This window comes from Scleropages formosus, chromosome 15, assembly GCF_900964775.1.
Source record: "Scleropages formosus chromosome 15, fSclFor1.1, whole genome shotgun sequence".
Classification (NCBI taxonomy): domain Eukaryota; kingdom Metazoa; phylum Chordata; class Actinopteri; order Osteoglossiformes; family Osteoglossidae; genus Scleropages; species Scleropages formosus.
Window position 1 is genome coordinate 25667098 of NC_041820.1, and position 24370 is coordinate 25691467.

The following is a 24370-nucleotide window of genomic DNA, read 5'->3' on the forward strand; positions in this document are numbered from 1 at the left end:
CAGCCTTCAGATAGGCTTTATGGTTTCTTCATACAGGCAAGTTGATGTGGGTGGATGGATGTAAACTGGAACAGGCTCAAGGATCTCGCTGCAGGCCCTCAATGAAGCTCAATCCCCTTGGATCAATGACTAGGAGGTGGGGGATGGGGGATCGCCGCTCTGCCTGGCCCACGGAGTCAGTACTCGGCAGACCCTTTGGGGGTATCGATCCTGCCTTCGCCAGCTGCCGAGGGGCTGCGCTGCTGAAATTGCTTGACCTCCAGTTCCAGGCACCAGAGAACATGTCATCTGAAAGCAGGTGTGGAAATACGGTGACCTGCATAGAGGAAAGACATCATCTCCCGTGTCACTTTCTTTGACCCCCAGGATTAATTCTGCGGGGATCACTTTCTGATTTATGGTCGCGTATACAGACGTCATGCCAGATTGGCACGTTCATCAATATTCACTTGGAAATATTAATTCTACACAATAATAAACTGTTTCTCTACATTGTAACAACGGAGAGATGCTGTGTGTCATCACTTTATACGGTTTTTGAGGAAAGGTCTATATGTGTACAGTGAACCAGGTGAGCGCAGTAATGTTTTAGCTGAAAGAGTTATGGGGAAGAACACAGAGCCAGTGGGAGCTTGGACTATTTCTGCTGCCTATGGCTTTTTGCTGCACTCATGACTTTGGAGCGAAGGGTAAGAATTTCACAGGATTTCATAATGGCATGTTTGGTCTTACTCCAAGTCTGGCCCCACCTTCCATAAGCTATAAAAAGCAGCGGCCCACGAGCATCCCACACGCTCCCATTGTCCCCCGTCTTAGTCAGGAGCCGGAGCGCGAGGTGGACGGAGCTGGGGAGACGGACCTCGGTTCTCTTTTTAGCCTCGGCCCACAAAAAGAAGACTGTGGTTCTCACAAAGGCTCCATTAATGGCTCGTGGACCAGATTGGCACGCTGTGACGCTTCTTAAAGATGACACTTTACTCGGTCGCTTTTCATGGTTTCTGCCGAACGCTTTCTCCTCGCTCTTAAATTCGCTGGATTGCCGGGTGCCTTTGACGATGTAGCGGAGGAATGTTTGCGCTGCTCAGTGTGCTGACAAAACACACACGTTGAAGGTCGTTATGGTCGTTGTTATGACTGTGGTCAGGATATAATCAGGGACAATGAGAAGACACTTGGAAATGTAACAAACATGTTATTGTATCATTCATGTTTTTATTCATTATTATAATTACGAATAAGTGACATTAACTTATTGTATGGGTAGCACGGTGGCACAGCGTGGGTGGGGTGAGAGGACATGGGTTCGATCCCCGCTCAATCTATGTGGGGTTTGCATGTTCTTTCCGTGCCTGCGTGAGTTTCCTCTGGGTGCTCTGGTTTCCTCCCACACTCCAAAGACATGCTGTTGAGGTTCTCCGATAGTGTGTGTGTGAGACAGAAAGTGTGTTGTTCCACTGATGTATGGATGAGTGACCCAGTGTAAGTAGTGTATCTAGCGGTGTAAATCACTGCTGTGAATAAGGTGTGTGGGCTGGTAACACTAGATAGGGTTCATTGGAAGTCGCTTTGGAGAAAAGTGGCTGCAGCCTTTTGGTTTATGAAATTAATTCATTCCTGAGATCAGTGTTGATACGAAAAGACTATTCAACTCTTTAAATGAGAAAAACAATGTATTTCCAGCCCATCCAAAAACCCCAAACAATTTTTCTGAGATAGCTAAAATACCGTCGAACACATACAGCAATTAACCCATGATTTTAGTATGATATAAAACACTTTTTGACAATCAATCACTGTGAGGTCATTAATGGGTGTGTTTCTAGGCAACATGCTTCGGATGCTGTTTTCCTTATATCCAGTAGACAGCAACGAACATTCAACGATGGAATTTATGTTAAAAAAAAAAAAAAAAAAACAAATGCAAAGAACTAAAAATAAACAGACAAGGTAATTCTCTGTAATGAAATGTTACTGTACTTACTGAGTGAAGAGAACAGCTGATTGTGAGTCATGGTGGCTGGAGGAGGGAGGAGGCTTGGCAGTCATTCTTGCTCCATTACTGCGTAATTGTGTGGCAACAAGGCGAACGTGAGGCAGGAACCCCACAGAAAACGGCTGATGGTACACTAGTGCCAACTGGAGTACATTAGAGCACTTCCGCTTCGCTTGCACGATGCACGACTTTCAGATTTTTTTGGACATGCTACAGATAAATTTCATTATACCGATATTTTTTGGAAATCAAAAATTGGGTATCGCAAAACCAAGAGGAGTTACACCGATCAGCCACAGCATTAAAACCACCTGCTTAATATTGTGTATGTCCCCCTTGTGCCGAAAAAACAGCTCTGACCCGTCAAGGCATGACTCCGCAAGGTGTCCTGTCGTATCTGGCACCAAGATGTTAGGTTGGCGTTGCTCCGTGGACCAGTTCTGACGCTCACGTGCCCCTTGTATGGGCTTTCAGCGGTGGACAGGTCACCTTTCTATCATGTCCAGCATGAAGGTTTTCAGCAATTTGTGCTACAGTACCTCTTCTGTGGGATCGGACCAGACAAGCTAGCCTTCGCTCCCCACGCTCATCAATGAGCCTTGGGCGCCCATGACCCTGTCGCCGGTTCACCGGTTGTCCTTCCTTGGACCACTTTTGGTAGGTAGTGACCACCGCTTACCAGGAACACCCCACAAGACCTGCCGTTTTGGAGACGCTCTGACCCAGTCGCCCAGCCATCACAATTTGGCCCTTGTGAAAGTCACTCAGATCCTTACTCTTGCCCATTTTTCCTGCTTCCAACACATGAAATTCAAGGACTGACTGTTCACTTGCTGCCTGATATATCCCACCCCTTGACAGGTGCCATTGTGATGAGATAATCAATGTTATTCACTTCACCTCTCATTGGTTTTAACGTTACGGCTGATCGGCGTAAACGGAAATTTCGGATAAAGACAGTTTGTGAATGAGGGATGCCTGCACTACGAACTGCTCCAGATGGTACCTTTAATAACTGCACTAACATACACACTTGTCAAGCCTCGCTAATGTGTTACGGTTTAACTTGCTACCCCTTAGCCTCAGTTTACACATATTTCAGACTTTGAACACCGCTGTGTTTGCCCTGAGTGATTAACCAAAGAGGCATCCTTAAAAGCAGCCTGGCTCGGCCTTTAATGGTTTAAGATGAATTAGGCAGGAGCGCTTTAGTTTACCCTGTCCTTCGCTCACACGCTGCCCAAGGCTCCTCCTGTGTGTGTGTGTGTGAGCGGTGGTACAGAGTCCACAGCATCCCCGCAGAGCTCCTTCGCCACCTGTTGTGTGACCCACGGCTGCCCTTTTGCACGCCTTGCGCTCCCTGCCATCGTGGAAGGCACTTTCGAGCGACAAACACGGCAAACGCTCGCGTGCCTCGATGGCTCTGTGATCCGTCAAGCTGCGGCAGGAACTTAAGGGGGATCCGGCAGGCCCTTGCCGCAGGGTAAACGGCAGCGACCTCCTCTCGGGCCGCCCGTCTCCGCCACTTCGGCTCCTGCGAGAATCTGGCCCCGAAACGGGTGATGTCAGCCCGCGTTCAATGGAACGGCGGCCGTGCGTGCCGAGCGGCTGCGGAAGATCTTTTCACTCGGGGCAGCTCTCCGAGCGCCGCTCATTTATGTACAGTTGCTACGATTCTGGATCCCGGGAAAATTTGGGCCGGCTTTTTATTCCGTGGCTACGGAGAGGGCGAACTCAGAATGTGCCGCGGGGCTTCGCCGAGATTTCCCGCAAGGATTGGAGCAGGAGTGCGAGGACGGCATCCGAATCCACGGACGGTTAACTAGTTAACGTTTTTCCGCACTTGTCTGCGGTTGTTTAACGGCCTTCTCCGAAAGCGACTTACAGCGTTAAACAATTTACGCAGACTTACCCATGTATACAGCTGGGTCATTTTTACTGGAGAATTTTAGGGTACATTTCCATTTATTCATTTAGCTGACGCTTTTCTCCAAAGCAGCTTACAGCGTTAAGGTTACAATTATCTACCCGTTTATTCAGATGGGTAATTTTTACTGGAGCAATTCAGGGTAAATTCCTTGCTCAAGGGAGCCACAACAGGAGGTGGGAATCAAACCTAGAGCCTCCTTGTCCTGAGATTCCAACCGTAACCACGACACAGTCTGCCGCCTAATTCTAACGCTGACATTTATTATAGTAGAGGGCTCTATATTAATTCTGTATATGTCATGCTATAGATATTAACTCTGTATTGCTTCTTGATGGGGTAGAAGACACACACACAGACACGAAGGGACCTTGACGTTGAAACAGCTCTACGCCCACTCTCATCCTCATCTGCAAAGCCGTGGATACGAACTTACGAAGCCGCGCCAGTCTCCGCATCATCCTCTCTCCCTCAAACGCTGAGCGGCCACCGGAAACGTAATTCCGATTCTCGTTCGTTTCTTTAATCGCCGGAGTCGCAAAGGCTCTCTTCGGAGCCGTAGTTATACTACCGTTAACAAAGTGTGATGATAAAACATGGAAAGAAACTGTACTCTGTAAAAAAAGAAATAAAAATTTTACACCAGCTAAGTGGGCATCAGGGGGCGCGGGGGCGCAGCGGGTTTGGCCAGGGGCTGCTCTCTAGCGGGTCTGGGGTTCGAGTCCTCCTTGGGGTGCCTTGTGATGGACTGGCGTCCCGCCCGGGGTGTGTCCCCTCCCCCTTCGGCCTTGCACCCTGCGCTGCAGGGTTAGGCTCCGGGTCGCCGCGACCACAGACATTGTGTGTCCGTCTTTAAGGTCTCCCGTCAGATCAGATCCAGCGACTGCACTGTGGATCAGTCGGGTGAATAAAAAGGTAACGTCGCGTCCCGATTCCACCTCCTTGTTTCGCTCCCGTAGTATTTTTTAAAATATTAATATATTTCCTTATCCAGTCTTTATATCGGCTTTTAATTAGGCTCTAGTTCTTGTAAAACGGTGCTATTGGTGAGCATCCATCCATCCATCCCTCCGCTGGGACACCTGGCCTCTGGTATGATGTTGCCCCAACTGTCATCGTAGTGGGTGGCGAGTTTATCCGTCACTTATTCTCACGGAGGGGCTTTACCACCAAATTTGCGTGTGCGCAGTGTGAGCGGAGGGCTTGGGGTCACATTCGGATCAAGACGAACGAAATGTTGCTCTTCCACTGATTTTACAATTGCCTTCCTGTCAGAGCGTTAGGCAGAGCACACACATATTTGGACTCAGTATCTTCCCACACACACACACAGAGAAAAATCACCCAGGCGTAAGCATATTCAGGTGCAGATGAATAAAACAATCAAATGTGGAGACCTAAGCAAAACATTCTCACTAGGGAAAAAACACAAGTGCAGACTTGGAGACACAGTTCTTTCTGCAGAAGCTGAGAGGAACTCAGTGGTAGACACACACACACACACACGCACACACACACACTTGGAGCTCAATGCCGCTGGCTCTCAGGACTGGTTCCTCTGCCAGGTCTCGCTGCTCTATGACAGCCGCCGACAGCCAGATGGAGACCGTGAGGAGAGCAAGGCTCTGTGTCTACACATATTGTACGTACTACAAGCAGATGGTGAGCGAGGCCCAAGGAGGCCCAAGGAGGCCAGGGAGTGCAGTGCAGTACACCTGTTTAACCTTGTACCCTGTTTAGCCACCATGGGCTCCAACTCAGTCCGGGGGAACTAAATTCATTTTTTTATAAGAGCAATAATGCAAAAAAACTGAGAACGTAACGTGATGGCTATACGAGACCCTGTGAGTAATAGTGTGTGTGTGTGTGTGTGTGTGTGTGTGTGTGTGTGTGTGTGTGTGTGTGTGAGAACTTGTGCGTGCTCAAAGACAGGGGAAAGGACACACCGATGCTGAGTCCACCTGAAATAAAGTGTATTTTCCGCTAACATTTCTATTACTGTATGTCTGAAGCTATATAAAGGAGCACAATATCAAGCATCACTGGCACAAATTTACAGCACAGTGGCACAGCAGGCAGCAGTGCTGCCTTTGGCGCCCGAGCTGTTCGGCTGGAGGTTCGAATCCGGCTCAGTTTGTGTGGAGTTTGTGTGCTCTCTCTGTGTCTCCTTGGGTTTCTTCTCAGAGTCCAACGACATGCAGTTCAGGTGGATTGGTGACTCCAAATGACCTGTAGTGTGTGGATGGCTTAGTGTTTGTACGGCTACCCTGCAATGGACTGGCGGCCTGCCCGGGGCGTACCCGCCAGAGTGTGCCCAGTGATTCTGGGATAGGCTCCAGAGCACCGCAAGCCTGACAGGACAAATGGTTAATGAAGATGGATGGATGGATGGACACAAATTTAAAGACCAGGGTGTAACCAGAGAAAATGAAGGACAAGAAGAAGCTCAAGACCCGTTGGCTTCCTACCCTCAGAGTACATCAAACAACCATGACGAACAGTAGAAAAAAGTTTCGTAGACTGTTTCTGGAGGAGGTGGGTTGTCATCTAGATGCCCCCGTGTGGTCTGCAGGTGGTCTTCAGTTTTGTCAAGCAGCACAAACTGTTGACACAGGGTGGGCTGGCACCTGGGAGATTTGGAAGGCGGGGCGGATGGTGCGGCAGCGAGGGCAGCAGAGCAAACGGCTTCATCGTGCTGAAGAAAAGCAGAGGGCCTTAAGCCTACAGCGGAATACCCTGCACGAAGGGGCATCCCTAACACTGGCTGCTAGACCAACTACGGCTGATTCATTATTGTAGGATGCGCAAGAAAACCGGTGTTCTTTCACGGCAGAGAGGTTGCGAGGTTGTACACATTGTGTTCTGATGAACAAGTAGAGGTTAAACCCATCAGAACCTTGGTAAGTAAGAATAACTCTTTCACAGTCTGTCCTGAACCTCAGTGGTAGTCAGTGCAGGGGCTGAAGAACTGGCATAAAATAATCATACATTTTGGATTTGTTGCGACATGAGCGGCCTTTGGACTCCCTGGGAGTAAGGCACCGTATGGTCTGATGTAGACACGTCCATCGAAGACATGTCCCTCCAAGCTGACTTGGACGGCAGAATGAGCCAAATAAAAAAATAAAAATTCACCTACAAGATTTCGGTTTTCCATTTTTTTCATGCCCGACAGCTGCGTTTGGATGTTTGCGTTACATGAAACTGGCTCAGTACACGTGAATGTGTGTCATGCATTGTCACATACAGTTATTCACTCGCATTAAAAAAAAGATATTATTTAAATCTGAAGATACTAATTACAATAACTACTGTTCATATATACACACGCACACATTGTCTGAAGCCGCTTGTCCCAAGCAGGGTCGCGGCAAGCCGGGCCTAACCTGGCAACACAGGGCGCAAGGCTGGAGTGGGAGGGGACACACCCAGGAAGGGACGCCAGTCCATCACAGGGCACCGCAAGCGGGACTCGAACCCCGGACCCACCGGAGAGCAGGCACAGGCCAAACCCACTGCCCCCCTGCTATATATATAATTTAAATATATATTTTCTATTTATAATATATATATATTTTTTATATTTATATTTATGTATATTATACATTATAAATTAAGCCTTCATTAGATTCTCTATTGGTATACATATATATATATATATATTATATACACACATTGATGTATATATGCAGTATGTATATGAATATATATATATATATATACACACACACACACCAAATGAAGGTTTAATTTGCCATAAAAGATCAACTGAATGTCATATAGGAACACAGTATTTTTACATCAGATTAATACACAGCACTGCTAATTCACACTGTCCAGCTGCAAATACTGCTCAGCTGTGATCATCACTATTGAGCGTAAGCGCGCGGTCAGCCCTCCGCGTCTGTAGGGTCTGCTTTCCCCACGTTCAAGGGGGAATCGTTTGAACGGCTACTGGAAGCCAGAGAAGGAAAAACCAGAGTTCGCACCAGAGAGAAAGTTCATGGTTTTCATACCCAACAATTGCTCAGTTAGTGGAAATTACCATTGTCTCAAAGAGAGACAATATGACTCATTGAAATACCGTGATTTTGGTTTTGACTATAAGCTTAGTCTCTTTTCGTACTTTTAGTGCCAACGAAGCACAATGACATTGCTGTACCCAGGGACAGGGTTACGGTAACTTACGTCAAGAACTTTTGATTCCAGCAGGATGACCAACAGTAGACTGAAAGCAGTAGTTGTTTGTTCACTTCTTCATGTCTTGGCGTTGATGACATTCCCAAAGAGGAAAAATAATCTGCTGCATTATAGCTTATCTTTTCATTTTTTAAGAGCTCATGGATACTGGTAATTGAAAGCCTGAAACACAAAAAAATCCAAAGAAACCCAAACTGACTTCATATGATGACATTTATACAATATGAAAACAATATGGTTTCACATTAATCAAAAGCTACCGACCATGGAGTATGAAAACGAATTTGTTGAAATGTAAACGGTGTCTTTCGCCACAATGTCGTTTACTTTGATTAAATATAAATTGTGCATATTGCCAGGGTCCAGTCCATCTGGTTCCATGCCGCTCAAGCCTGTCACTTGGCACCCGACTCCACCCGACTGTCACCCTTTATCTTGCAGCTGATCCACAAGATGGTCCCACATGATCATGTTGGGCTGAGCCCCAGCAAGATGTGCGGTTAACCATCAGCAAATGCCACCCCCATGCCGAGGTCCAAGAGTGGTCCCGAGAACTCTAATCTGGACTGGGAACACTGAGCTTTCACATTAAAGTCTTTATATGTACTATTTTATGTCAAAATCAACATCTCCAAGTTTGAGGTCATGGTTGTCTCCTGGAAGAGGGTGGAATGCTCTCTCCAGGTGAGGGGGAACAACTGCTCCCAGTGGATGATTCAAGCATCTAGCCGGTCTTGTTCACGAGTGACGGAAAAGGGAAACGAGAGCCTCAGAGGTGAACTGGGGCAACATCAGAAGTTCTGTGGGTGCTTTACTCATATGTTGTGGTGAAGGAGGAACTGAGTCTCGACAAAGCTCTTTGTTTCCCGCTTAGACCTCTTCTCCTGTGCTCATAAGCTTTGAGTAGCGACCTACTACAACATCTTACAGCAACTTAGACCTTGATGGGCTCTTCTCGTTTTGGAGTTCTTTACGGTGCCTGCCAGCTTCACTGTCCCATGGTTTACTTTTCAGTCAGAGACAAAGATGAGGACTCCACCTCGGCCTTAAGGGGTTTAACTGGGTCATAATGGGCACTCTCCCTTGACAGTTCCATTACACTCATGTGAATGACCCTGTCGTTTTTTCGATTTTCTTTGGTTCCCAGATAGGAATAGGAGCATGAAAAACATTGGGATTTTCCAAATTTCTAGGCATGTACAGGGTAAGTTAAAAAGTATTGTTTCATAAACAATATTGCTATTCTGCAATGGACTGGCATCCTGGTAAGGGTGTAATCTTCATAGCCATGTGTCCATTGATTCTGGGACAGGCTCTGGATCGCTGTGTCCCTGACAAGGAGAAATGGTTACTGACAGTGAGTGAGTTTATTGTGAAAGTGAGCAATTAATGTGGAAACTTTTTGACTTACTCATTCTACAGCCTAAAGCAGAAGTGGGTACACACACACACACTGACTGAGGCCGGAGCCTAACCTGGCGGTGGGGGACACACCCAAGGAGGGACGCCAGTCCCTCGCAGGGCACCCCAAATAAGACTCGAACCCCAGACCCAGCAGAGAGCACAGGCCAAACCTACCGCTCCGCTGCACCTCCAAGTGGGTGGAGGCATCAAAAGAAATATTCGAGAGGAAGTACTGTTCCATATAATGAAATTACTCAAGTGAAAGTACTACACCAAAAATTTACTTCAGTATAAGTCAAAAGTCTAAAAACTAAAGTACTCAAGTTACTTTGATTCAGATTAAGCTTTTAAATTAATGCTTTAGCAATATTAACAGCTTAAATATACAGTTGTAACTGATGGAAATATCTACATATCTTTTCACACACAGGTCATCTGAAACCACTTGTCCCATACGGGGTCACGGGGAGCCGGAGCCTAACCCGGAAACACAGGGGGTAGGGCTAGAGGGGGAGGGGATACACCCAGGATGGGATGCCCATCCATCACAAGACACCCCAAGTGGGACTCAAACCCCAGACCCACCGGAGAGCAGGACCCACTCAAACCCATTGCGCCACCACATCCCCCACATATGTTTTTAATAAATGGAATCTATTCTGCCAATAAAATTAGATATTGTCAACTGGACTAAGTCGATGCCTTTATCCAGGACTTAGAATATCAGTTTCGTATACTAAGCTACCCACAAATATTCCGTCATTTCTACTAGAGCAATTCAAGGTAAGAGTCTTGATCAAGGGTACCACGGCAGGAACAGGGATTCAAACTCAGATCCTTGGACGGCAAAGCGGCGGCTTCAATGAGCACATTACCCACTGCTCTGTACGAAAAGTTAGACAGTTCCTTTGCTGTTTAAGTGACACCTCTATCCAAAGCAACAAAGTACATGTGATTTATATAGCAGGTTATTTATACTGGAAGGGTTCAGGGTAAAGTGGTCAAAGGTAATAAAGCATGGCACCAGTGGAAATCCTTTAGGTTACAAGTCACTACCTTCAACCACTACACTGTCGATCGTCCCATGCTAAAAAAACGGCGGCACGAAGTATCAATATCCAGACCAGAAATAAGAAATGAAAAGGGCCGGTCAGCTCACGTGGTCAAGTTGCAAAGAAAGGTAAGATTCAAAGAATCCAGAGAAAGGTAAAACCCCATAGCACTACCGACATTTCTATGAAACTTCCTTTGCTCAGTCAGCGTAGCTAATTTGATAGATACATAGATAGTCTAGGTAGGTAATGACTTGTTTAGGATATCAAAATTAGTAACAAGTATTGCATTGACCTTAAGTAAGTAAGTAAGGCCTATGTAGCTAGTCTATTACAGTTAGCTAAATGTTGTCTACCTTAGCTATTTATTTGATATTACCGCGCTAATGGCTCTCCTTGAAGGCTGGATAAAAAGCAAGTAGATTGTCACCTAATTAGTAGATAGATCACACATCACACTACAGTATATCCTCCCCTTGTTTTAGTGACCAGGACGTTATGCGATTTGGACGTTGCAAAGCAATCTATTATAAATGCTGACATCCCAGTCCCTGTTGGTTTGTAACAGTTCCTAACTGCATATACCTTTTCTGGGTCTTTGTCAGCAGAAAAACCACCCGCACACCACTTGTCCCAAGCAGGTGTTGCAGCAAGCTGGAGGGGGAGGGGACACACCCAGGACAGGACACCAGTCCATCACAAGGCATCCCAAGTGGGACTCAAACCCCACACCCACTAGACAGCAGGCCCTGGCCAAGCCCACTGTGCCACTGCACCCCCCTAAACCATAAACACCATACATGTAAAAACAAGAAACACCTTGAAGACCATCCTATTACAGTAGGGTGTTGGGACAGCTACTGTAGATGTAAACTTTACACTTCAGCTCTTCATTTACATGCGCGCTTGCAACTCTCCAGCGGCAGTTACAAGTAAGTAATACTTCAGTCCAATAACACCGAGCGTATCCCAATAAAATTAGTCATTGTTTCAACCTGTAAAAATTTTTACCCCTCCTTTCGGACACTGAAATTACTATTGACCTTTCAGGAATGTGCACGGTGCCGCTTGTCTGCATAGTCCAGATATTTAATGCTTTAAGAGTGACTAGCTAAAAACTCAGGATTAGACAAAGTCCTGCTAGACTTTTACAAAATTCCACAGTGACAATATGTTAAAAATAGATGTAAATATTTATTAAACATAATTAGATTCCTTCATCTAGCTAACACCTCTCACCAAACCAACTTACAATGTTAATCTATTTATTTATTCATACAGCTGGGTAATTCTACTAGAGTGATTTGGGATACGTAGCTCAATCAGGGGTACTACAGTCAAAGGTAAGATCTGAACCTGCAACCTTGGGGCATAAAGACAGCAGCTCTAACCACTATACTATATCAGCTCCCCTTAGCCACGCTTGTGAGGGAAACCTTTTCCCCAGAATTCCCTTCCCCTGCTTGTGAATGATCTATGTTGCCAACCAAGGCAGCGCAGAACGCAGAAATAAACTCTGATTGGTCAATGCAAAACTCAGCTCGGTCAATGCAAAACTCTGATTGGCCTATGCAAAACTCTGATTGGTCAGTACAAAACTGGGATTTACGGCTGACGATGACCGGCGAAATCCACACCTCAGCCGACACTGAGGCGTCCTAAACGTTAATCCGTCCGTCCGTCCAGTTGCAACAACTGCTTGTCCCGAGTAGGGTCAAAGTGATCTGGAGCCTGTTACCAATTTCTTGTAAAGACAATAAGTTTCAAGGAGAGAAAGCTAAAATTTACGGCTGACGATGACCGGCGAAATCCACACCTCAGCCGACACTGAGGCGTCCTAAACGTTAATCCGTCCGTCCGTCCAGTTGCAACAACTGCTTGTCCCGAGTAGGGTCAAAGTAATCTGGAGCCTGTTACCAATTTCTTGTAAAGACAATAAGTTTCAAGGAGAGAAAGCTAAAACATAAAATAATAATATCCATGTTGTATCTCGCAGTGAAATTTTTTGTAATTATCATGAAGTCAAATTCATTGTCGTCACTGAGCGTGAGTCACTTCGTGTTTGGTCGGAAAATGGTCGCATACAAGGGCGTAAAGGACTCTGAAAGCTGAGCACGAGCAGTTCCTTAACTGTCTTAGGCAAACCCCTTTTCCTCCCAAATGAAATGAGACAGGAGACCCTAACCTCAACCCAGTGTCTCCACAACTTCTAATATCCTCACATCCTGTTCTCCACAAAGAAAAAGGTAGATCTCAGGAACTATTTGTAAATCCCAGCTAGGGAAATAGCTTTGGGAAGCCGTACCTGATAGCCTACAGGTTCACCTTACGTTTTCGGAGCGCAGGGTAGAAGTAACGTTCCGTGTTAGGGTCACAAATACAGCAACGCACTTCGACATTATTATCCCTTTAGCCGATGCTTTTCTCTAAAACGATTTACAATGCTAGGCTTGTAAACTAAGCGACTTATTAGGTAATTATTTACCTGTTTAGACAGCTGGGTAATTTTTACTGTGTCAATTCAGGGTAAGTACCTTGCTCAAGGGTACTGCAGCAGCAGGGTTTTGAACTTGGGTCCTTCAAATGGAGAGTGTAAAGGGAGAGTACATATAGTAGTAAAATAAAGTAACACATTAGTAAAGGATGTATGCAGCCTGGTCCAGGTCTGAACCATAGGCTACACGTCTTTCTGGTCACCACTTGGCGCCAACAGAATAGATACGTGCAGCTCGTCTGACAGGCTGTGTCCCTCAACTGAGTTGAGCAATTCGGGTTTGAGTTTCCGTGCTTTTGTCTGAGATCATTTGAGCCGCCTCCCGACTTTGTGGTCTGCAAGTCCGGTTCGACAAGCTACCGAAGAGCTTCTGTTTGTTTGGTTGGTTCACATGGCGATGAGCAACGATAGCCGGAACAGCCAATGACTTCGGGCTTTGTGTTGACGACATATCGGAGGTAACCTGTTGTTCCGCTTTGGGTGCTGTGAATGGTGAGAGGAGGAGAAAAGAAAAGTAGTACAAACCCGTCAGTGTTTCATCAGCTTCCACGAGGCAGAAGCTCCAGCATGCTGGTTCACAGCCATGACGCAACATAAGCCCCAGACTGGAAAGTGGCTAAACTCAGTAGGGCCACCTTCCTCTTATTTTAACTTGAAAATGTTGAAACCTAACTGATTTAGCAATTGTATAGTTCGTATATTCACCCATACATTTTTCACAATTATCCATTGAATGAGGCGCAGCGGGTTTGGCCGAGTCCTGCTCTCCGGTGGGTCTGGGGTTCGAGTCCCGCTTGAGGTGCCTTGCGATGGACTGGCGTCCCGTCCTGGGTGTGTCCCCTCCCCCTCCAACATTACGCTCTGAGTTGCCGGGTTAGGTGCCGGTTCCCCGCGACCCCGTATGGGACAAGCGGTTCAGAAAGTGTATGCGTGTGTGTGTGAGATCCATTGAATGAAGTACGTTATATGTGGTCTCTCGGTACCTGCTGGCTGTCGTTGACGTTGTTTTAACCTTCACGGTGTTTCTGTATCAGCAGGTCCTGCGGGCTGTTGTAACGTAGAGACTTTGCCAGACCCACCCTGCTTTGTGGGCCCCTACCAGGTGTGTGACTCTCCTGTCTGTCCTGATGTGGCCCTGGCTGCCACATCACACCAAAGACAGAAAACCATCTTGCTGGTCTGGCACCCCACCGCCACCACCACATGTAGAACTGTTCCTTCGGTGCTATGTGGCCTTCTAGTTTTTTGTGTCTCCGCTTCTTCCAGCCAGCAAATCCTCGGCAGGAAACGTGCAGCACAATCTTCTCGCGCATCTTACGGCTGCCACCAGGAGCGCTACGCCTCTGGGGAGAGACCATTTAAACCCACAAACATTAACACACAAACGCACCTTTAGGACCCCTCCTTACAGTAACTTGGTACTGTCGCTGTACTGTTATGGTAAATGGGCGACAAATCATTTTTATTTATAATGCTCTTAAAGACACAGCCTCAGTCCTTACAGCTACCTGTTTGCCATTCCGGGCAAAGAGCTGCACTAACGGCTGCAGGGAAGAGAGATGTGCTGCTTATTTATAGAGTGGCTTCTGTTGTGGGACAAACCTGGGAATCCACTTACTGTACTTACTGTACTAAATGCTCCCAGGGCATCGGAGGCAACAGCAGACCATGCAAAAAACCACTTTCATCAATCTTTCTCCCTATCTGAAAGGCACACCAGCAGGTAATATCATGGATAAGAGTCAGAAAAAAACAAAAGATCCACTGAACTTGTAGAAAAATAAGGAAAAAAGGGCCTGGGTGCTCGAAAACCCCTGTTGTATGTAGGATTGTGGAGCAATGATGGGAGAGCACAGTTCAAGTTGCCCGGAAGAGGTTTGATTTTGCAGGATGGACACTTTGCACAAGACCACACAGTTTGTACTGCTTTGGTGTGGATCCACCTTACCCAGTGTAGATCCACCTTATCTAGTGTAGACCTACTTTACCCAGTCTAGATCCATCTTATCTGGTGTAGACCTACTTTACCCAGTGTAGATCCACCTTATCTAGTGTACGGCCAACAAAAGCAACTCCGCCTGAAATCTCGAAGGCCTTTCCATCATTGCGTGGTGCAGCTGCTCGACAACAACAGTGGTATGTCACTGAAGGCCTGGGCGGAAGCTGAGTGGCAAAAGCAATGGACTAAGGACAGTGGCTCACGGCTACACAGATTTATCCCAGTGCCGTCCTCTAAACCACTTGGACACACATGTACAAAATGGAACTAACGAACAGCCCTGGATGCAGAACATCTGCTGACTCACTGCCCCACGTACACACCCACGTCAGTGGATCTGACGAACATCGATGACACAGATGTTAAACTCTGGCTACACGAAGCCAATTTTACAGCTTAAAGCTTGCCCTATGTTGCTGAAGATCTGTTTCTGATCATACGATAAATAAATGAATCTAGTGTAGACCCAACTTATCCTGTGTAGATCCACCTTATCCTGTGTAGACCCAACTTATCCTGTGTAGATCCACCTTATCTAGTGTAGACCCAACTTATCTGGTGTAGACCTACTTTACCCAGTGTAGACCCAACTTATCCTGTGTAGATCCACCTTATCTAATGTAGACCCAACTTATCCTGTGTAGATCCACCTTATCCTGTGTAGACCCAACTTATCCTGTGTAGATCCACCTTATCCTGTGTAGATCCACCTTATCTAGTGTAGACCCAACTTATCTGGTGTAGACCTACTTTACCCAGTGTAGACCCAACTTATCCTGTGTAGATCCACCTTATCTAATGTAGACCCAACTTATCCTGTGTAGATCCACCTTATCCTGTGTAGACCCAACTTATCCTGTGTAGATCCACCTTATCCTGTGTAGATCCACCTTATCTAGTGTAGACCCAACTTATCTGGTGTAGACCTACTTTACCCAGTGTAGACCCAACTTATCCTGTGTAGATCCACCTTATCTAATGTAGACCCAACTTATCTGGTGTAGATCCACCTTATCTAGTGTAGACCCAACTTATCCTGTGTAGATCCACCTTATCCTGTGTAGACCCAACTTATTCTGTGTAGATCCACCTTATCCTGTGTAGACCCAACTTATCCTGTCTAGATCCACCTTATCCTGTGTAGACCCAACTTATCCTGTGTAGATCCTGCACAACCTCTGACCACAAGACCCTACAGCGAATTGTGAGAACAGCTGAAAAGCTCATCGAAGTCCCTCTACCCACCATTGACACCAAACAGCTAACCTGGCATGACTCCATACACTACAAACTGCCTTCAGTTTACAGCCCATTTTTTTGTCCTGTGCTCCTGTTCTGTGTTGCACCATGGTTTCCGGCGAAACGACATTTCATTCCACTGTATACAAGCTATATAGAGGAATGACAATAGAAACAAGTTGAACTTGAACTTATCCTGTGTAGATCCACCTTTTCCAGTGAGCCAGCTGCTTGAACCTCATGTGATTTCCCTGGGCTTCAAACCAGCTCTACTATTTCTGCAGTTTGTGCTTGCATTGTGATTGGGAGCGTAATGCATTCCACACCGTCACAATAATAACAAGCAACAGAGAGATCTGAATCCGCATTTCCAAATATGGAAGGCAAGTGCACGGAGCAGCTCCACAGAGACCCCGGAGTAGGACCGAGGAGGGTCAGCCCCTTATCCTGTTTCCATTTCCATTTATTTTGTGCATTGTTCAAAAGCGAACTAAGTCAACAATTCAAGAGATTTTTACACCCATCAGACCCTCGTGGTACCAATGGACTCATTCACGGGAATAAGTCGACTCTGTTCGTAACGTAAGAATGAAATGGTACAATTGACTCCGCCTGGCTGTGGTTACTGCTGGCCAGCAACCACCACAGCCTTGCAGCAGTGAATGGAGGGGAGCGAACGAGAGAAGCAGAGAAAGAGCTCATTTTTTCTTGACACCAGCGGAGCCCACCGTACCATGTAAGGAACTTTGTTTTACCAGCTGTACTGGAAAGTGTACAAGACACGAAGTAAATCCTTCGCTATGCCACCGCCGAGAAGCAGAGATAATACGTCTCGGAGAATGAAAGAGCGGCCTCTCAGAGTGCGAATTGCTCTCAGACAGCCAATAAGGGGAACCTTGTCTCTTATTTCCCGAATGGCTTGAGCACCACAAAGGATTTAAGGCACCCCTCCAACGCATGTGCCTGTACGGCGTTTCAAGTGATGCTGCATGCACGCTTTTTTTTAGTTTTCACCTATTTTATGCAGCAATAAGCAAATTAAATGAAGTTACACGGCTCTGGCTCCGGTGTGGCGGAATGATGCCCCTCTCTCACTCGGAACTGCTGAATCCTCTCAACAGGCAAGAATAGTCTCAAAAATTTCAAATGATCTCCTAAGCACCGGATAAGCATGTGCTGCGTTATGTGTTTAATAAGTAAAAAAAACCCTGTATATAACTACTTGTGTGATGGATAGGGCTTTATAGAGGGAGCTGATAACCTAGGGGTTAGAGCTGCTGCCTTTTGACCCAACGGTTGCAGGTTCAATTCCCTCCTATGGCTGTACTGCTCTTGAGCAGGGTGCTTACGCTGCATCACACCGGTAAAATTACCCAGCTGGGTTAGTATCACAACATTTCAAGTTGCTTTGGAGGAAAGCCTCAGCTAAATGAGTAAATGTAAATCGAAATGTAATGTCCTTGTATGCAAGGGTCCGATTCGATTAAGCAGGCCGTTCATCTGCTCGTGTCACGGCCCCTGTAAAGTGATGCGGCTGTTTTCTTCATGATGTCACAGAGGTGGCCGCCGCTGCAGCCGGCTTCGGGTTTCTCGTGATGTCACCGGCAGCGGGGCCGTGAAAGCAGGCTGAAATGAGAGCCCTTACGCCATGTGACCCCGGAGGAGCACAAGAGCCCCTCTGTGTGTGTCGCAGCTGCCACCTCTGTGTCCTGTAGAGACCCCTCACCGCCCCCGAGTTGCTCAATGCGGCCCGTGTTCGTGGCGCTGCTCCGCAGCTCCGAAACGCCAGAGGGCAGGGAGCGTGAGCCGTTTATGGAGGACCACGGGCACTTCAAAGGGGAGGCCTACCCCCGATCGCCGACGCTGAGCAAACACACCGCACAATGCGGTCCTTTGGTTGCGTCTCACTTCTGCCCGCGGCTCGGCAACCGAAAGCTTCTCTCAGATGAGGCCGCGGCCGCTCAGGATGAACAGCCGAGTGTTTTTAAAAGCGCGGCGGTAACCGAGAGGCAGGACAGGTGAAAAGCACGCGTCTCGGACCCCGTGTGACTAACAGATGACTGTGAGAACAACGGGTGAGTCGGAGGTGAGCTCGGAGGAATGTGGAACCTCACACATGCCCACACGCACACAGCGCATTGTGTCTGACTCATACTGGCCCGAAGTAGGGGACGCACGTGTGTGAATCGCCTTGTTCCGCTGAAAGAGCCCGTTCCCAGATGAAATGACACCGCTGCAAACGCAGGAACAAGAGCTGCGTGGTCTCTTCGCCGAACGTCTGAGGAGTTCATCCGCCAGCGTCACTGTTTCCCCCACGGCGGAGCGTTCTGGCACCGTACGGTGCCAGACCCTGCGACGTGATACCACCGCCCATCCCATCTACTGTCAGCAGAACGGCCGCAATTCGGGACCTTCGCTTAGGGACGTGCCGTGTGTCCGGGCTGCTGTTCGTTAGCGTCCTTTCTCCTGCAAAGTGCTCGCTTTTCCCACCTTGCAAATTTAAGCTCTTGAAATTGAACCGAACTGAAATTTTTCCTCAATTTCTCGCCCGTCTCGCTCCCCCGCTCAGATTTCCTTGCCCGAAAGTCCAGTTTAACTTGCAGAGGGTCATTTTTCAGCCGCTTTGACTTTTCCGCATGCAGTACGGCTCACGGGGCGATGAGTTTCACGTCGCGGGGGTTGATCTCCCCGATCCAATGTCGACGTGCTCTACCGAGACCCTGAGCCGCTGCTGATCGTGATGAGTCCACACCAACAGGACCTCCGCTCCCCTCCTCTCCGCTAAGACCCATGAGCGAAGGGCTTCGACTCCCCTTGCACACTCAGGGTTTCCACCTTACCGCATTACTGATTAATGGCACAGTATCTCGCGCTCCCTGTTACTCCTCCGTTGGGAAACTGCCAATCGGCAACGTTAACAGCCAGATGCTATTGTTGTACAGCTGAGGACAATCTCTCCAGATCATTTGAAAAACAGATAGTCATATATATTAAAGTACTAGTGATATGCACTCTTTACCTTTCAGATGGATTTTGAAAAGAAACATGAACAGATAAATTGGCGCAAAGCTTACAAAATCTTTCTTTTTGTTTAGAATATTGATCTCAGCAGGTCAAAATTCGGGGTACTAAGTGAGGACGGCCAGTCTGTAATCTTTGCTGTCCTGCTTCCGGAACATTCTCGGAAAACCCGCTGCAGTTTTCTAGAGTTACCCGTCCGGGGGTGATTCCCACGTCGTTTTTAATTGATCATTTCTCTGCAGAATGAGCAATGAGCCAAGCGTTGAGCCACCGAGCGTGCTGCGTTTATTGCGAACAACTTTGTAAAACTGCACGCTGTTGCCAAAATATGCAAACAGAGCAGCAACCATCAACTCAACTTTTCCACATGACTCTGCTGTCTCACAAATAATGCAGCTTAGTAACACACCTTCTTTGGGGAACAGACACTCCTGAGGAATTTCACAGTTCCAATAACATCCTGCTCTCTTACAGCAACACTCATAATACAACAGCATATGGAGAGATCTAAAGGCAGACACTTTTCTCCAAATCAACTTACCTTCAGTTACTTACCCCTTCAAACAGCTGGGTAATCCTAGCGGAGCAATTTAGAGTAAGTACCTTACACAAGTGTACTACAACTTACGGTGAGGTTTGAACCTATGGCCTTTGGGTTGAAAGACAGCAGCTCTAACCACTTCATTACCAGCTGTCCTTGCAGTACATTTCCACTTCACTCAAGTGTTTTTCATTTTCATTTTGACATGCTTCGGATAAGCCGGGGGTGTGATGGGGCAGTGGGGCAGTAGGTTTAACTGGGTCCTGCTTTCCGGTGAGTCTCGGGTTCGAGTCCATCTTGGGGTGCCTTGCGACGGACTGGCATCCTGTCCTTGGTGTGTCTCCTCCCCCTCCAGCCTTACACCCTGTGTTGGCGGGTTAGGCTCGGGCTTCCCACAACCCCTTATAGGACAAGCGGTTTCAGATGATGTGTGTGTGCTTTGGATAAATGTTGCTGCGGTGATTTTTTGTTCCATAATTCGAAAACCGGGCATCAAAAGCCAAGAGCTGTTATACTCATTTCAGAAAGAGAGCGTCGATAAATCGAGGGATACCTGTACTGTGTTATTCTAAAGCCTTTTTTTAAAAAATTTCTAATTCACAAGCATAATGAAGTGAAATACATACTCATACACGGCACAGCAGCAAGGACCCAAGTAGAAAAGCCTCGATACCACACTTACAAACGTGCGTGTCGGCTTTCCGGGGCTCTTAGAGGACTGCAGGTGGAAGCAGGTGAGGGATATTCTGAAGCCTGCAGACATACAGTACAGTGCAAATAGACATGAGTGGTTCGTTAGAGTTAACCGTGACTAATTAAAGCGGAAAAAGAGAGTAAGACACATTAAAATTGATACCTAATGCTTAATTCAAGTACCCAGTCTACGTCTTTTAATTGCCAGCGTAATGTTAAATATTAACATTTTGGTGAATATTTCATGTTTGAGATGTTTGAGCAAGATATTTGCAGTTTTAAGGTTTAAACTAGAGGCGTGGCTGAAGGAGAGTGAGAAAGGGTTCGTTTCACCTTGTGCGCGTGTGTATGAATGCTTCGGTGTGTGATAAAAGCGGATAAAAGTGCTGATTGTACGGCGTTCCTTCCTAAAGCAAGGAATGTCCGCTGGTGACCCGCTCCTGGACTTTGGACCTAAGTCCAGGGTTAGAGGTGGGGGTCACCTGGGGTCTCTCCCATTCCCTCTCTATCTCTGGGCCTGGAGAAGCCTGGTGATACGGTTGAGCCTCTGCTCATTCTACTAGTCCCACCGATCTTCAGAGGTGAGTTCACACACCCGTCATCGCACGCACATTTGCATATATACGCACACCGCACCGGCCGTGCAGGCATGTTTAGCACCCAGCCCCACCGTGAAGGGCTGTGAACCAGAAGGGTGAGGTTACCGGGCAGCCCGAGATGAGAACCAATGACCCTTTGGTTCACGACACTATGCTTCTGCTCGGTCCACGGTGGAGCTCCTCACAGCCTCCCCACTGCCTCCCCTTCCCTCCGCCTGACCGCCCAGCTATGACAGACGCGTTCGGGGAAAGCCTTCGCCGGTTCCCGGGTTGGGAAAACGAAGCAGGTCAGGACCCATGGACGCTGAGTCATGTTCCCTCACAGTGATGACACATCCACACTTTCAACGGTTGGAAAGCAGCCTATGCAATTTGACCCCGAGCTTGTGCTCTGGTCGATCTTGACCCATTTACACCTTTTCTGTGTCATATTGTGAACACGGTCCGATGGCCACAAGGCTTCATGACATCCTCCACACCAGGCATCTGAACACATCCAATTAAAGATCTGCAGTTTCATTGAATTTTATCCACCTGTGGTATGTCTGATCAGATCTGGCCAGCCACGAGAAATGAATAGGGAAGACTATAATAAAAAGCAAAGAAAATCAAATTCCTGGTTCTGGAGTTCACAGACACGCACACACGCACACACAGTGGTATAATTTCAAGTAAATGAGGTCCTTTGGCCATAAATCTCAAAATGAAGCGTAGAACTTGTGATCATGACTCGGAACAAAGCTGGTTAAAATGTGAAACAAAGCATTGGGTGCTCGTCTGTATTTTACGATCAATTTAGAAATAATTATGATTGACCACCCAGTTTTGGATGGGAAAGCCAAGGATGGACAGCCGTCTAACACAACCCAAGGGTCAGACAGATGTGTCAACATCGTGAGGATGGACGTCATTTCTGAGTGACACATCCTTTGTTTTTATACACCCAAGAGCTGTTAGCTGCGCTACATGAATGTAGTTTGGAAGAAGCAGGAATAAGAAAACTGCTGAACGGCTGGAGTGAAGGACGGATTGTAGTTGTAGAGGAAAGGACCTTCAGAGAGCACGCTGTGCCGGTCTGTGTGAGCCGCCACCTAGCAAGCCCCCCCACAGCATTGAAAAGCCCTGCTTCAATACAGCCCAACCCCTCCAGCAATCATCTTACGCCACATCAACCAGCCACGACCATCATCCATTTGACACGTTTTATTCACCGCTGTGATACTCATACCTGCCTCATGTGGGCGGCACAGCGAGTAGCGCTGCTGTCTCACAGCGCCCGGGTGATGTGAGAGGACATGGGTTCGATCCCCGCTCGGTCTGTGTGGAGTTTGCATGTTTTCTGTGTGGATTTCCTCCAGGTGCTCTGGTTTCCTCCCACACTCCAAAGACATGCTGGTCAGGTTCCTCCATGGTGAGTGATTGAAAGAGTGTGTTTCACTGATGAGTGACCCATTGTAAGTAGCGTATCTAGCAGTGTAAGTCACCGCGGTGAATAAGGTGTGTGGGCTGATAACACTACACAGTATCCACTGGAAGTTGCTTTGGAGAAAAGTGTCTGTTAAATAAATGAATGGGAGGTGGAGATTATGACTCAGACTAAGTGGTGGGTGTGGTTCACCTTGGCTGTAGATGAGTCAAGTGCAGTGTGTTAGGCAGTTTCAAAAAGAATGGCTTGGGTAGAAGTACATAAGGTGTTCATTGCTGGCTCTGTGGGACAGGTACTCCTGTCATCTCAGGTGTGTAGTAGGAATAAAGAGGTGGGGCATGCAGGGTGAGCCTATGCCCGGTATGGTAGCACTGCTATCTCCCAGCACCTGGGTGGTGTGAGAGGACGTGGGTTCGATCCCCACTCAGTCTGTGTGGAGTTTGTATTTATCCTCCGGGTGCTCTGGTTTCCTCCCACCGTCCAAAGACAAGCTGTTCATGTTCACCCATAGTGTGTTTGTTCCACTGATCTATGGATGAGTGACCTGTTGTAAGTAGTGTATCTAGCAGTGTCGGTCACCACTACATAACACTACATAGAGTTCATTGGAAGTCGCTTTGGAGGAAAGTGTCTGCTAAACAAATAAATGTGATGTAAATTTTTTACCACTTCCAAAATGAAGTGATAATCCATTTCATGCATCTTATATGTCTTGTATGTCATGTGTCATTTATATATATGTACTGTAATATATACAGCATATATAATGTATGTAATGCACTGTATATGTAGTAGAGGGGGGTGCGGCGGTGCAGTGGGTTTGGCCAGGACCTACTTTTCGGTGGGTCTGGGGTTCGCGTCCCTCTTGGGGTGCCTTGTGATGGACTGGCGTCCCGTCCATGGTGTGTCCCGTCCCCTCCAGCGTTGCGCCCTGTGTTGCTGGGATAGGCTTCAGTACACCAGGACCCCACTTGGGACAAGCAGTTTCAGACAGTGTGTGTGTGTTTGTGTGTATATATATATATATATAGTTCATGCATATATGCATTAGAAATTTAAACTGCCAGTGAATGATCCCCAAATTTCTTCCAAATGTCCACTTTGATTTTTAACGGAGGCTGACATTTCCTCCGCTGAAATACACATTCTCCGAGGAGCTTTAACCCTCGCGTGACGCGTCTCGTTTTCCGGGGAAATGCAATGAACCTTTTATGGCCGCGCTGACGGCAGTAAGTCTTACGTGCGGGTTTGGAACCGCTGGATTAAACGGGGAGAAGGGAACGCAGAAATGCCCTTCATTTTACAGTACGATGGCACGTGGCATTTCTCATCGCCGGCGAAGGGAAACGATGTCTTTAATGTCCAGTAACTGCTGTTAAACTCAACTTCCGCACACTTCCCAATCCTAGACATGCCATCACAGCCCAGTGCAAGCGTATTTTCATGGCTTGTATTGCACTTTACATATAAATACATAGCGCTTTATACGGCGGCGATCTGTGACGCAGGAAATCATCGTGCTGCGCGCCGTGCCGGTCGTCCGAGAGGATTAGAAAGAAGAGAAAAATAATACGGCTCGCTGACTCTTCCTGTTGTTTCTGATCTCGGGCCTGGAAAGCCTGATGGGTAAAATATGCCAGGAATTTCCCTTTTCCGCCAATGCGTTATGTCATCTGCCAACCGTAATCCCCTGCGTGAGTAAACTCGGTTTGCAGACTTCGCCATTTCAGGGCAAAATTAAATGGCGAAGAACGAGGTGAACGGTTGCTGCACGGCGCTGAA

General features: G+C 47.2%; 1 protein-coding gene across 1 annotated transcript in view; it reads right to left on the bottom strand.

The window, feature by feature from the left end:
• Positions 1 to 6075: 6075 nt before the first annotated feature.
• vcpkmt (valosin containing protein lysine (K) methyltransferase) overlaps positions 6076 to 24370 on the bottom strand; it is a 35335-nt gene continuing 17040 nt past the window's right edge. The window contains exons 5-6 of the transcript XR_003798181.1: positions 8109 to 8282; positions 6076 to 6615 (exon numbers count right to left, since the gene is read on the bottom strand). The gene's annotated coding sequence lies outside the window, so the exon portion shown is untranslated. The remainder of the gene's footprint in view (positions 6616 to 8108; positions 8283 to 24370) is intronic.